This window comes from Doryrhamphus excisus, chromosome 7 (genome assembly GCF_030265055.1).
Source record: "Doryrhamphus excisus isolate RoL2022-K1 chromosome 7, RoL_Dexc_1.0, whole genome shotgun sequence".
Taxonomy (NCBI): Eukaryota; Metazoa; Chordata; class Actinopteri; order Syngnathiformes; family Syngnathidae; genus Doryrhamphus; species Doryrhamphus excisus.
In genome coordinates this window covers 16,648,871-16,663,230 of record NC_080472.1, presented here as the reverse complement: position 1 = coordinate 16,663,230, position 14,360 = coordinate 16,648,871, and the positions used below count along the sequence as shown (strand labels likewise).

General features: G+C 38.3%; 1 protein-coding gene across 5 annotated transcripts in view; it reads right to left on the bottom strand.

Annotated features, from left to right (window-relative positions):
• Window positions 1-14,360, bottom strand: part of slc37a3 (solute carrier family 37 member 3) — a 55,471-nt gene that overhangs the window by 23,010 nt on the left and 18,101 nt on the right. For all 5 annotated transcript variants that reach the window (XM_058078636.1, XM_058078639.1, XM_058078633.1 and 2 more), the window contains exon 4: window positions 1,973-2,048. The gene's annotated coding sequence lies outside the window, so the exon portion shown is untranslated. The remainder of the gene's footprint in view (window positions 1-1,972; window positions 2,049-14,360) is intronic.

The following is a 14,360-nucleotide window of genomic DNA, read 5'->3' as shown; positions in this document are numbered from 1 at the left end:
CTTTCAGTCAAAAGGGTCACTATAGACTTTCTGTATATCCCAAACAGGCTATTATGGACTTACTGTATATCACTCCAATGTGCTACTATGGACTTTCTATACTGCTACTGTATACAAAAAGGTTTGGACACTTGAAGTATCTTGTGTGATATATTTCATATACATTATGGTAGATTGTCTAGGAGTATTTTCCACCAAATCGCTGATAGAGAATTCTCCAGTGGGGAAATTTATACCACCTTCTCCATTAAATTGGGTGATTGTGTTTAATTTAGTGGATGCTTGCAAGGAAGAAGAAAAATTCAGAGAAGAAATTTATCACCCAACATAAAACCCGACAGCTTGTTGTCCCGCGCTTGCAGGTGCAACGTCCAGCTGCGGCGGCGCTGCCATGCATGCCAGCGAATCTGAATCATTTCCCCCGTCTCGACATGAAGCCATCAAAGCAGCACATTGGGAACACTGGAAATTGTAATTCCCACAGAAATAGCTTGTGAATACCGAGAGAAGCTTTCATCATTTCAACAAAAAAAACTGTGAATGAGTCATTTTTTTAATGTTCACGCTCGATTTGTGCTCCTATATGTATATGTTAAAACCAGTGTCTGTCTGGAAAGTTCTTAATAGGCTAACTTTTTCCAATGGATGGTACTGAATCCATTTTTTTTTCTTTTTTAGTGCCACCAGTCTGTCTTATAATCATGATCCATGTATAAAAAAAATCCCCCTCAGTGATTTACAAGTCCGTGGGTTGGGAAAGGAAAAGCACATGGCAAATCCATTGGAGAAAGTGTGTGTTATTCTGGTGAAAACATTTCCAGGTCTGATCCAGAAACACCAAAAGCTACACCAGCAGCATACTTAGAGACTATAAATAGATGCCATCTGATTTACTGATTTTAACTCTAACTTTTTGGGGGATGTTTTTATCGAGAAGTAACATTGGATGTCGACATTTGCAGATGGACACACTATTTTGGACACTTTATGTCCATCGTTGTTGACTCACAGCACACATGAGGTAGCTTGTGATGATAAATGTGGGAAAAGGGGAAGTGGTGTGTTATCTGACGCCCATGTCGCTGACTGTGTCATGTCCTAAAACTGACAAGCACAGTGTGTATGTGTGTGCGTGTGTGTGTATGTGTGTGTGTGTGATAGTTGGCAAGTTAAACCAGGAGTAAAAATATTCATTTTCTACCGCTTATCCTCACGAGGGTCGTGGGGGGTGCTGGAGCCTAATCCCAGCTGTCTTCGAGTGAGAGGCGGGGTACAGCCTGGAATGGTTGCCAGCCAATCACAGGGCACATATAGACAAACAACCATTCACACTCACATTCATACCTATGGACAATTTGGAGTCGCCAATTAACCTAGCATGTTTTTGGAATGTGGGAGGAAACCGGAGTACCCGGAGAAAACCCACACATGCACGGGGAGAACATGCAAACTCCACACAGAGATGGCCGAGGGTGGAATTGAACTCGGGTCTCAAAGCTGTGAGGCCTGCATGCTAACCCCTCGCCTGAGTAAAAACATTCATTTAGTCATTCATTCATTTTCTACCGCTTTTCCTCATGAGGGTCGTGGGGGTGCTGGAGTCGATCCCAGCTGTCTTCGGGCGAGAGGCGGGGTACACCCTGGAATGGTTGCCAGCCAATCACAGGGCACATATAGACAAACAACCATTCACACTCACATTCATACCTATGGACAATTTTGAGTCGCCAATTAACCTAGAATGTTTTTGGAATGTTGGAGGAAACCGGAGTACCCGGAGAAAACCCACGCATGCACGGGGAGAACATGCAAACTCCACACAGAGATGGCTGAGGGTGGAATTGAACTCGGGTCTTCTAGCTGTGAGGCCCATGCGCTAACCACTTGCCCGAGTAAAAACATATTAAATACAATTAAAGGCAGGGAGGACTATAAATATTAGTGCCAACGTGTAAGAATTTGTAGTACTCACCATTCAATTGGACTCCTGAACACGCTTGTATGCTTCACTTCTCAGCATTTTCTCGAGTTTCGGTTTCAATTTCAGTCTGTACAGTACAGATAGACAAAAAGATATCAATTATTAGTATTTCAAATCGGGGGCGTGAAAACATTTCTGTGTCTGACTGAGAACCACGGTCATAAGTCAAAGTGACTTGAAATTTCTCAAACAGTCGGATCACCACAAAATCTGGTACACACTTTTAAAGCACTGTCTGTAACATTTCGGGGGGAAAATGAAAAGGCATCAGGGTGCTGTAATTTTTGATTTATGATAAAGAACGCAGCAGACATGAACTTAGCTTCATAAAATTCAATACAGCAGCTCTTGCACTGATCCAGGAAGCATTTTTGGCAGCCAGGTTCGGCAAAAAGTGCTAGTTTTGTACCTTAAAGTCATCATTTTCAACTTTAGGTTTCAGTCCGGTTGATGGATTTTTGCCAGTGCGCCCTCATGTGAACCGTCGCTGTCCTAAAAGGCCTCCTCTGTGACGACGGATCAACTCTGCTCTCCCAAACCGCAGCAGGTGGCCTGTGTTTGGGTTGTACGCTCGCTCGGTATCACGTTACCTCCTCATACACATGTTATCAATTTGCATAGATCCTCAAGGACTGCTCATCGCTTTCCCTCTTGTCACTTCCAAAAGACGTGTGGGGAGTAAGAAATGTGATTTACACTTGGAGCTTCTAATCATGATAGCTTCAAATAAACTAGTGACTGCTTGCATGCCTTCACTGGAATAAGAAAAAAAACAATAGTAGAGTCACGGAGCGTAGCAATTCTGCAGAAGAATTCCTGGGAAGTGAGGCAGGCGTCTGTGCAATCTGACTGGACCCTTCACCAGAGAGAGGAAAAAGTCGCCATTCCGAAATTCATCCATCACCCGCGCTCATTGAGAAATGTGTTTCAGGCCGGTTCTGTGTGAGACCCTTGAACAAACACAGACTTTGTCCTCGGCTGTCGCTCTGTCGGAGAGCAACCTCCGGGGAAGCCAGTCCTTCCCGTCAGGAGGAATTACCTTCCAGTACGTGCAGACCTGGACCTGTCGGACTTTGATGGAATTTAAACAAATGAAGTCTTTATGGTGTTGGAATTTTATCAACAGAATCTGTTAAGTCTACGAGGTATTCTTGTGATAAAATTAAATAAACGTATGTGAAATTGTTTATTAAATTGTCCATCAATTTGTGCAATGGTGAAATATAATCTCTCTAATCTACCAATGTATACATTTCATGGCCATTTAAAAATTAAATAAACATATGTGAAATTGTTTATTAAATTGTCCATCAATTTGTGTAATGGTGAAATATAATCTCTCTAATCTACCAATTTATACATTTCATGGCCATTTATATTTTTTAAGAATCAACTTAAAAAAATTCCATTACATTTTTATTCATTGACAATTATTAAATTCCCACAGCTCATATTTCCCTGAAAGCATTTTCCAATAATTTGATAATTATAACGTATAGTGTACACCCTGGACTGGTGGCCAGCCAATCACAGGGCATGCTATTATATTGCTATTATATTATTAATTAAAATATCAGTAAATAATTTGAAAAAAACAATAAACCACTCGTGAAGGCCATGACATCTATTATTAAATATAAATGATTTAATAAATATTCATTCATTCATTCATTTTCTACCGCTTTTTCCTCACAAGGGTCGCAGGGGTGCTGGAGCCTATCCCAGCTGTCTTTGGGCGAGAGGCGGGATACACCCTGGACTGGTGGCCAGCCAATCAGAGGGCATGCTATTATATTGCTATTATATTATTAATTAAAATATCAGTAAATTCATTCATTCATTCATTCATTCATTCATTTTCTACCGCTTTTTCCTCACGAGGGTTGCGGGGGGTGCTGGAGCCTATCCCAGCTGTCTTCGGGCGAGAGGCAGGGTACACCCTGGACTGGTGGCCAGCCAATCACAGGGCATGCTATTATATTGCTATTTTATTATTAATTAAAATATCAGTAAATAATTTGAAAAAAAACAATAAACCACTCCTGAAGGCCATGACATCTATTATTAAATATAAATGATTTAATAAATATTAACTGATTATATTTCACAAAATCACAATTCAATTAGTTTAATTAAATCTATGTATTTGGATTGATATTTATTCAATTAATTAATTCATTCATTCATTCATTCAACCCGTCCATACGTACGGGTTGCCAGATCGTTAAAATAACTCCACAATTCCATTTTAGGTGAGTGGGTGAGTAGGACTATTTTCAGATATAATCTACTCTTGTGGCGCACACAGCTCAATGGTTTTTATGCTATATCATTGACGTTCCTCACTTTTTTATTTGTTTTTAAGGCTTGGCTTTGTCCGTTAAGTATTTTTCAATGAATCTCTCCCACAGGGACATGGAAAAAAAAAAGAACACTAAGGACACATTTCTGTAGTCTCATACCATACATGCCAGCCTTTTGCAGTAATCGGCCCCTTGGCCTTAAAAATGAGACATTCCTGAATGAGGACAGGGTAAAATATGAAGGATGCTGAGGTTCTGGATAAAAGCCCGGAGCAGCACTCCTCATGTGTCATGTTCCCATCCAGCTTGGACTCAAGCATTGTCCTGTCTGGATGTGTTTATTTTAAAATCTGCAGTAATTATTTAACTATGCATTAAAGATATGCTCTGCAGAAGAAGAATGCAGTGTGTATATTTGGAGTAAATGCTGGGATAGTAACAGTCAATGCAGCAGTGCTCGAAAATGAATGGCTTCCTGGCACTAATGTTCTGGAAAGCCATTCAGGGAGCACTCGTTTTCTATTACACAGAACATTTACAGGTTGGACAGTGTTTCTGTTGCTTTATGATGGAGAACCTAAGCTGCTGTGCCATCTGCAGTGTTAAGTGCAAAGGCAACAGGCTCCTTTCACTGTTGTTACATTACCAAATGGCTACCACAGTATAGTCATAAATATACATCAAAGGACCACTAGTCCAAGATACTCTGCTGTTTTTAGAGACATATTACAAAAACATCCTCAATATGAAAGGAGCTTTGCTGTTTTTCAGAACCTACTGCAAAAACACTAGTCCAAGATCGTCTGCTGTTTTTAGGGACATATTACAAAAACGCTTGACAAAGATCCTCAATATGAAAGGAGTTTTGCTGTTTTTAAGAACCTACTGCAAAAAATGCTAGCCCAAGATCCTGTGCTGTTTTTAGGGACATATTACAAAAACACTTGACAAAGATCCTCAATATGAAAGGAGCTTTGCTTTTTTAAGAACCGACTGCAAAAACGCTAGTCCAAGATCCTCTGCTGTTTTTAGAGACATATTACAAAAACGATTGACAAAGATCCTCAATATGAAAGGAGCTTTGCTGTTTTTCAGAACCTACTGCAAAAACACTAGTCCAAGATCGTCTGCTGTTTTTAGGGACATATTACAAAAACGCTTGACAAAGATCCTCAATATGAAAGGAGCTTTGCTGTCTTTAAGAACCTACTGCAAAAACACTAGTCCAAGATCCTCTGCTGTTTTTAGGGACATATTACAAAAACGCCTGACAAAGATCCTCAATATGAAAGGAGTTTTGCTGTTTTTAAGAACCTACTGCAAAATATGCTAGCCCAAGATCCTGTGCTGTTTTTAGGGACATATTACAAAAACACTTGACAAAGATCCTCAATATGAAAGGAGCTTTGCTTTTTTAAGAACCGACTGCAAAAACGCTAGTCCAAGATCCTCTGCTGTTTTTAGAGACATATTACAAAAACGATTGACAAAGATCCTCAATATGAAAGGAGCTTTGCTGTTTTTCAGAACCTACTGCAAAAACACTAGTCCAAGATCGTCTGCTGTTTTTAGGGACATATTACAAAAACGCTTGACAAAGATCCTCAATATGAAAGGAGCTTTGCTGTCTTTAAGAACCTACTGCAAAAACACTAGTCCAAGATCCTCTGCTGTTTTTAGGGACATATTACAAAAACGCCTGACAAAGATCCTCAATATGAAAGGAGTTTTGCTGTTTTTAAGAACCTACTGCAAAATATGCTAGCCCAAGATCCTGTGCTGTTTTTAGGGACATATTACAAAAACACTTGACAAAGATCCTCAATATGAAAGGAGCTTTGCTTTTTTAAGAACCGACTGCAAAAACGCTAGTCCAAGATCCTCTGCTGTTTTTAGAGACATATTACAAAAACGCTTGACAAAGATCCTCAATATGAAAGGAGCTTTGCTGTTTTTAAGAACCTACTGCAAAAACGCTAGTCCAAGATCCTCTGCTGTTTCTAGGGACATATTACAAAAACGCTTGACAAAGATCCTCAATATGAAAGGAGCTTTGCTTTTTTAAGAACCTACTGCAAAAACGCTAGTCCAAGATCCTCTGCTGTTTTTAGAGACATATTACAAAAACGCTTGACAAAGATTCTCAATATGAAAGGAGCTTTGCTATTTTTAAGAACCTGCTGCAAAAAACGCTAGCCCAAGATCCTGTGTTGTTTTTAGGGACATATTACAAAAACACTCTACAAATATCCTCAATATGGCAGGAGCTTGACTGTTTTTAAGAACCTACTGCAAAAACGCTAGTCCAAGATCCTCTGCTGTTTTTAAGGACAAAACGCAAAAGCACTCAACAAAGATCCTCTATATAACAAGAGATTTTGTTTTTTTAGAACCTACTCCAAAAATGCTAGTCCAAGACACTCTTCATGACAGGAACACTTTGCTGTTTTTGAGGACCTACTGTAAAATGCTACTCCATAATCTTTTCTAGTACCGGAGTAACTTGCTGTTTTTAAGGATATACTACAAAATCACTTAAAAACGCCAGTCCAAGATACCCTTGATGACAGGAGGGCTTTGTTGCTTTGCAAAAACACTATTCAAAGATCCTCTATGACAGAAGTTTTTAAGGACCTACTGTAAAAGGCTAGTCCAAGATCCTCTTTGGGGCCGCAGTTCCTTGCTGTTTTTAAGGATCGACTGCAAAACACTCAACAAAGATCTTATAAATTGCTAGTGCCTGGCTGTTTTTAAGGATCTACTGCAAAAACACTCAGCAAAGATCCTCTATATGGCTAGAGCTTTGCTGTTTTTAAGAATCTACTATAAATATGCAAGTCCAAGATATTGTTATGACAGGAACGCTTTGCTGTTTTTAAGGACCTTTTGCAAAAACACTAGTCAAAGATCCTCTATGACAGAAGTTTTTAAGGACCTACTGTAAAAGGCTAGTCCAAGATTGTCTTTGGGACCACAGTTCCTTGCTGTTTTTAAGGATCGACTGCAAAACACTCAACAAAGATCCTCTAAATTGCTAGTGCCTGGCTGTTTTTAAGGATCTACTGCAAAAAACACTCAGCAAAGATCCTCTATATGGCTAGAGCGTTGCTGTTTTTAAGAATCTACTATAAATATGCAAGTACAATATGTTGTTATGACAGGAGCGCTTTGCTGTTTTTAAGGACCAGCCGAAGATTCTCTACATGACAGGAGGACTCTGCTGTGTTTAAGAACCCACTGCATTCCAAAAATGCTCAAGAAAGATCCTCTATATGACTACAGCTTTGCTGTTTTTAAGAACCTACTGCAGAAAAGATCCTTATGAGTAGGGTACTTTGCTGTTGTTAGGAATCGGTGCAGCATGCAGTGGAAGCACTCCAGGTCAAAGAGTTCATCTTATTATTATGGAAGATATGATATAAGTCTTCTATATTATCCGACGTTCCACGTTGACTTCCAAACGGTGAAGTGTGCTCCATAACTCTCAAAGTCCCATTTTTCCTGTCCACACTGCTTAAGTCGAAGCTCTTCAGGTCAAAAGGATTGAAAGAGAAAATGATTAGAAGCATATGAATGAAAGATGAACACACATTTTGGTCTGTTGCAGCTGTGCCTGCCGCCTGATTAAAACATTTTAAGAGTGATTAAAAACATGAGGGGGGCTTACTTTGGATTCTTCAGGTTGAATCTGAAACCCTAACCCACTTTTTTTTTTCTTCCCAGGCTGCAGAATGTAATAAACAGAAAAGGGCTGGAACAAGGCTACTCTGACAAATATTGTCTTTGGATGGCAGCCAGATAATTGTACTGGCGACTGCGCCAGAGGCAAAGCTCATCCAAGTACTCTGGAGTGGGCTTGAGTGTTGTTTTGGACAAGGAGGCACAAGAGGATTGGCCAAATGGCTCCCTGCTAGACACAATGTTTCGAACCATTTCAGACTGAATAGCGATGAAACTAACCTGAATTGTGTTCATTCCTGACCGTATTCATCAGGTATTGTGTTGCATTTTAGTTCCATTCTGGCAGCGCATGCACTTTTCACTACAATCATATGATTTAACAACACTACAAACGGCACTCGTGAATGTACACAAATGTTGAATCAGCTTGTGTGTTCAAATGCAATAAATAAATATAAAGAGACATTATTCACAGTGTTTATGATGACTTGACTGTGTGACAGCGGACCATGGGGGAAAATTATGGCAGCTTGAGGCTATAGGATTAGTTACAGCAGTATAACTTAGGGATTTAAAACAATCACACGATTATGAGCTCAAACTTATTAAATGACAAGAAGAAAGATTATTCATATGAAAAGGTCCATCATCATGCAAATAAGACCTTTTAATGCTGTTCTAACAGTAATAGGGAAGAAAAAAATGCATCTACCGAACTTGTTTACTCTCTTTTGAGAGAAAAGGACAAAATGCCTTCCCCAGGCTTCGCTGCACATCTTAAAATGAAGCCTGGAAGTCTGGAAGATTGTTTTTCTTCAATAAATACGCTATGAATGTTAGCACTTGCTAACATTTGTAAAGAGGATCCTATCAAATCAGTTTCATTTTTGTCTATTCAAAATTCTATGGTTTACCTTTTATGCTCATTTTTAACGCTCATTTTCAAGTGTGTACTTTTGTGACAGTTTATGCAAAATGCAAAAATCCTTTCATTTATTGATGAAATACATCATTGGCCAATTTTGCAGGACAGGCATTGTAAAACTGTAAAATTGTTCCTTTGCATTAATAAACGGTAACACAGAACAGCATGTAAACACACTCATATAGCCTGAGTCGCACACTTAGCATGTTCTGTTAAACAAAGCGACCCCTAGCTAGCGTCCGTTCACGTGGCGTGAGGGATTTAGTTTTTTTTTGCAAACTTATAACTGTGTTTCAGGTCACTGTTTCGAAATGTTTTTCGAAGCTATTGTGATGAGATTCCGGCATAATCGAGGAAATATTTCCCCACACAGTGACAGCATTTTAATCACATTATGTACGTTTTCATGACATTTCGCCTTTCACGGTAAATACAGTATTATGGGAGAGTTTTTTTAAGTCTTTTAAATTATAATCAAGTTACGGGGAGATTTTACAGATAGCATGACATCGCATGGAAAAGAGCCACAAGCTACCTTCCGCATATTGTACAAATTACACATTTTGATTGCAAAGCCTGCAGGTTTTGTTGAGTGAATAAGTAAGTCAATCAGCACGGTGCAACATCTGGACCATTATCATCGCTGTCTTGGCTTTGGGACAAGAGTCATTTGCACTTTGGCGCTGAGAGGACTCGTGCCAACTCACTCATCCTTTGTGCTCCAAGCTATGCATACGCTCCTTAAAATGTGGCCTAGTTAAAGACAAGGTAACATGAAATCAAATATCTGATTTAAAAAAAAATATCTTCTCAAAGGATGATTGGCCACTTGATGGAAACATATCAGAACAACATCCGCTCTGTTTAAAGTTTGTAGTTCATAGCCTCAGGCCTGCCTGTCTGCCTGTTTTCTCTTTCTTCGCTTGCCTTTTCCCGTCTGCGCCACTGCCGCTTTGATTCAGCTGTAATAACAACATCCCGAAGATTTACAGGTCGTTTACGGTGGCGCGAGTAGCAACGAGGAACCGTGTTTCAGTTTTGTCCTAACATGCATAAGGAAAGCGTGCCCTTTAAGACAGGGGTTGTAGACAGTGGGAGACGTTCTACCAGACAGGGGTGCGGCTTATTAGAGGAGAGCATGACATATTTAATGGAGGTTTATCATAGACAAACTTCCTCTATGGTTTTCAAAGGGAGTCCAATACTTTATTGCTCTATCATGTATTAAAAAACACAAAGTGCAGCCTGCAGGGTGTTGAGAGGTTTCTTAATCAATGGTAACATTTCGGCGTGATCGTTTACAACTTGATTATCAACTCAGCTCATGACTAAAAAAAAACAAGCAAAAATAAAATTATTATTGCACAACAGTGTCACAAGGCTGGTGGAAGCGACGCCGGCTCAATCCTCCCCCTACGACAGAGATTGCACCACCCAAAAAAAAAATCGAATCTCGCATCAACGGCAACGTGATCCGCTCATTGTGGTTTCCTATAGAGCAGCTACACACAATAACCCGCACAGAAAACTTTTGGTGCTTCCTGTCAAAACGATCTGTTTTCATTTATTCCACCCACAGCCCGCCTCTGGGCATGCTCACTCCGCTGTGATTGATCACTAACTATGAACCATATAAGGAAGTCCATCCCTCTGTGACATCACAAAGGTGCAGTTTTACCACACCTTTGGAAACCGAGCGTTTTGAGCCATCCCAAACTTCTTTCAGGGCTCACTTCCAAATGTGCAAACCTCATTATCTGAAACTTTGGCATGGTTTAACACGAGAATACAACATTCTAACTACACTTATAGGTGAGAAAAGTGGAAAAAGCACAACAGGTCCCCTTTAAGAACATCATTTCTGGTATGGTGACTTTCCTGTGGTGCCATTTTGAAATCTGCCAAAACAAAAACAATGGAGCTAAATAGAGCAACAATGATCCCTCCTGCTACGTCTTCTTATTCTCTGGCAGACCCAGGTGTGTTAGGAAGCAGAGTTACAGTGTCATCTGTTGTACAGGGTTGAAACGACAAGTCACATTCCCTGACAGCTGACAAGTGCAAACAGCTCGTGCCAACTTTATTAATGAAGGGTCCAAAATGGACGTATGGAAAACTGATCTTTGCGGTTCACCCTAAATATGATTATTATTTGATACTCTAAACCAAAGGTATCCAAACTTTTTCCACTGAGGACCGCATACTGAAAAATGAAACAATGCGGGAAGACCTTTGTTTTTAATGTTGTAAACACATAAATATTGTTTTCCAATACAGTGTTGAACTTAAGGTGCAAAATATTACACAGCATCACGTCTTGTCAAAGCATCTTCCTGCTGGATTCATAACAGCAGCATTCTTTTCCCCCCTGCTGATGGCAACATGAAACCACTTTCTTTTTACGTTACCAAAAAACAAAAAAACAGTTATTTAGAATTTAAAGCAGAGAAAATAAATCCACAAATATGTGGGGGAGCGTAGGTCACTGGGATCTTCTGTATATTTATGCTAGCGTGTCTTCCAAAGTAGTTTAATCCCAACCCACAGGGGGCGCCACAAATATCATGAAAAAATAGGACACATGATATTATAGATACAGTGTGTACATAATTAATTTACTATTTTTATGTCAAATTAAGCACTGGTTTCTAGTGTGTGCTTTGGAAACGTCACAAGGCTAAAAACACGTTACTCTATCATATAGACCAGGGGTCTCAAACTCACGGCCCGCGGGCCAAATGCGGCCCGCTAGTTTGAGGCCCCCGCCTTGATATGACAGTTTAATTTGTTGAATTTGTTTTTTGATTTGCTTATTTATTTTTCCATCTTATTTCGTGTCAAAAAATAAAAATTAACATTAAACATTTATTTAACAATTTAATAATAAATAAAAATTCATTTGTTAATTTGTTTCACTTGTTTAATTTGTCTTTTGATTTGCTTATTTATTGTTCCATCTTATTTTGTGTCGAAAAATAAAAATTAACATTAAACATTTATTTAATAATTTAATAATAAATAAAATTAATTTATAATAATTTATAATAATTTATTATAATTTAATAATCAGAGCTTTTGCAAAGAACCAAAGCACTGAAAAAGTGGAGGGTATAGCAGAAGCATTGAAGACTATTACATTATATATATTTGTTAATATTTAATATTTAATATGATTAATATTTATTCATATTTGTATTCTATTTTTATTTTGTTATTTTTTTATTTTATATATATATATATATGTATGTATATATATATATTTTTTTAATTATTATTATTTTATTTTTTACCTGATGCGGCCCAGCCTCACCCAGACCCTAGCTCCAGTGGCCCCCAGGTAAATTGAGTTTGAGACCCCTGATATAGACAGAGAGCCATAGACACAAACGTGTCTAACGTGTCACAAAATGTGTTTACTTTTAAACTCTTCCAACAGGGGGCAGTGTTTCCCACTTAAATGCATGCTTAAACCCCAAAGCATTATTATTACTGTATTATTGAATGTAAATCATTAATGCTGTCATCCTTAATTCATTTAAGTTACATTTGTGTTTGTTGTTCTAGAAGAGTGTATTTTTCTTACATCAATCAGTTTAATGTGTGAGAATGTATGGGCGAATAAAAGTTAAACAGGATTTAAATAGAATGAGGGCCAAAATGTGAAGCATTAACATAAATGCAGCTCTGTTTTTTTTAATGCAACATCTGACTACACAATATATGACACCCATGGGTGCACAATATAGAAAAAAAACATGAGTTCAAGTATCACCGCCTCCAAGTCAGGCGCTTCCTTCATTCCAATCCAGTCCCTATGTGGAAATTAGACTTGCGTTCCCGTCCTATGGAGAAGTGGTTTCTTTGGCGCTTGTTTTGTTTATGATCACTTCACCCAACGATGGCCCCTGAATTCTGACTTTTGTGTGATCTTTATGAGGAAACACAACATGAACATGACCATCATGAGTGTTTCAAATGCTTTAATAGCTCAAAACATGTTGGTTTCGCTTCTTTTTCCTCTTTTTGCGTGATGACCCTACAGTTTTAGAGGCCTCTTTGTTGACTCATGCTTGCTAAAAACTATTTTGTGTGATGAAGTGTTAGCGGGAACCGGGATTCTCGTATGTTGCATGATGGATGTGCATTTTTACAGGATAATAACAACACATTATTTCCAATATACATTGTTGATAATTAACATAATTTGTAGCAAATTTACTATTTACCATTTACTGAAAAATGAAAGAATGTTGAGTTTTGTGTCTGTGTGATGTCATCATCTAATCTACATGATTGGCCATGACACAATAGTATAGCCAGAGCGGAGCCAAAAACATAGCAAATAGGTGTGACATCCATTACTTATCAGTCATAAAAATAACGTCATAAAACTTTACAGTAACAACAGTATTAATTTAGTTTCATGTCCAAGACTGCACAGTTGTGATTTTACTATTTTTGTTGTTTTGTGTGTATTACTATTGGCTTTTATACTTTCCTAAACACTCCTTTGTGTGCACATTCTGTTCAACCCCAACCATGTGATACATTAGCATACTGCATGTGCACCGCAAACACAACAAAAGGTCATTGTGGGTGTTGAAAGTACATCCTGTTTTAATGCGACGGTATTGTAAAACTGTGTTATAATATTGCAAGTATTTATTCAAGCAGATATTTTACCCTGATTAAAAAACAAACAGCAAATCACCTATTCTGATATGTTCATTAAAATGTTATTTAATTATGTCATTACATTTTATTTGCTGTTTTTACAACCGTATACAATTATGTACAATAAGTAACAACGTGTACATCATATCATTATTACAGCCGATCTTCATACCATCAAAATTCTGTATTCATGGCCTTGAAAACTTGCCAATTTTTGGTCCAAAAAATATCTGCAACACTTTTTTTAAAATGGGTATTTTTTTTCCAACAGAAAACACAAGTTGGTTTCATGATGAACTTATGAGTATAGCTATCCCTTGGCCTTATTTTATTTTGTTTTTAAACTAATTATCTCTTACGGAATGCTACCTCCACACTTCTCAACTCGTTCAATTAGAACATTTGTGCTATCATTCACATCCCAGCAGTCCCACTTTAGTCGAAATGCCCATTTTTTCCAGAATGCCTTTGATCACATTAAATCAAAGGCATTCAGCAACTACTTCAACATTTATCAACAGATTCCAACCATTCAAATATCGAACCATTCAATAATTCAGGACATGTGTGATATTATTCACAATCCCAGCATTCCGACTTTTCTCAAAAAGCCCATTTTCCTGGAATGCCTTTCATCGAATTAAATCAAAGGCATTGAGCAACTACTTTGACATTTATCAACAGATTCCAGTCATTGAAAAATCAAACCATTCAATAATTCAGGACATTCGTGATATTATCCACAATCCCAGCATTCCCACTTTTCTCAAAAAGCCCATTTTCCTGGAACGCCTTT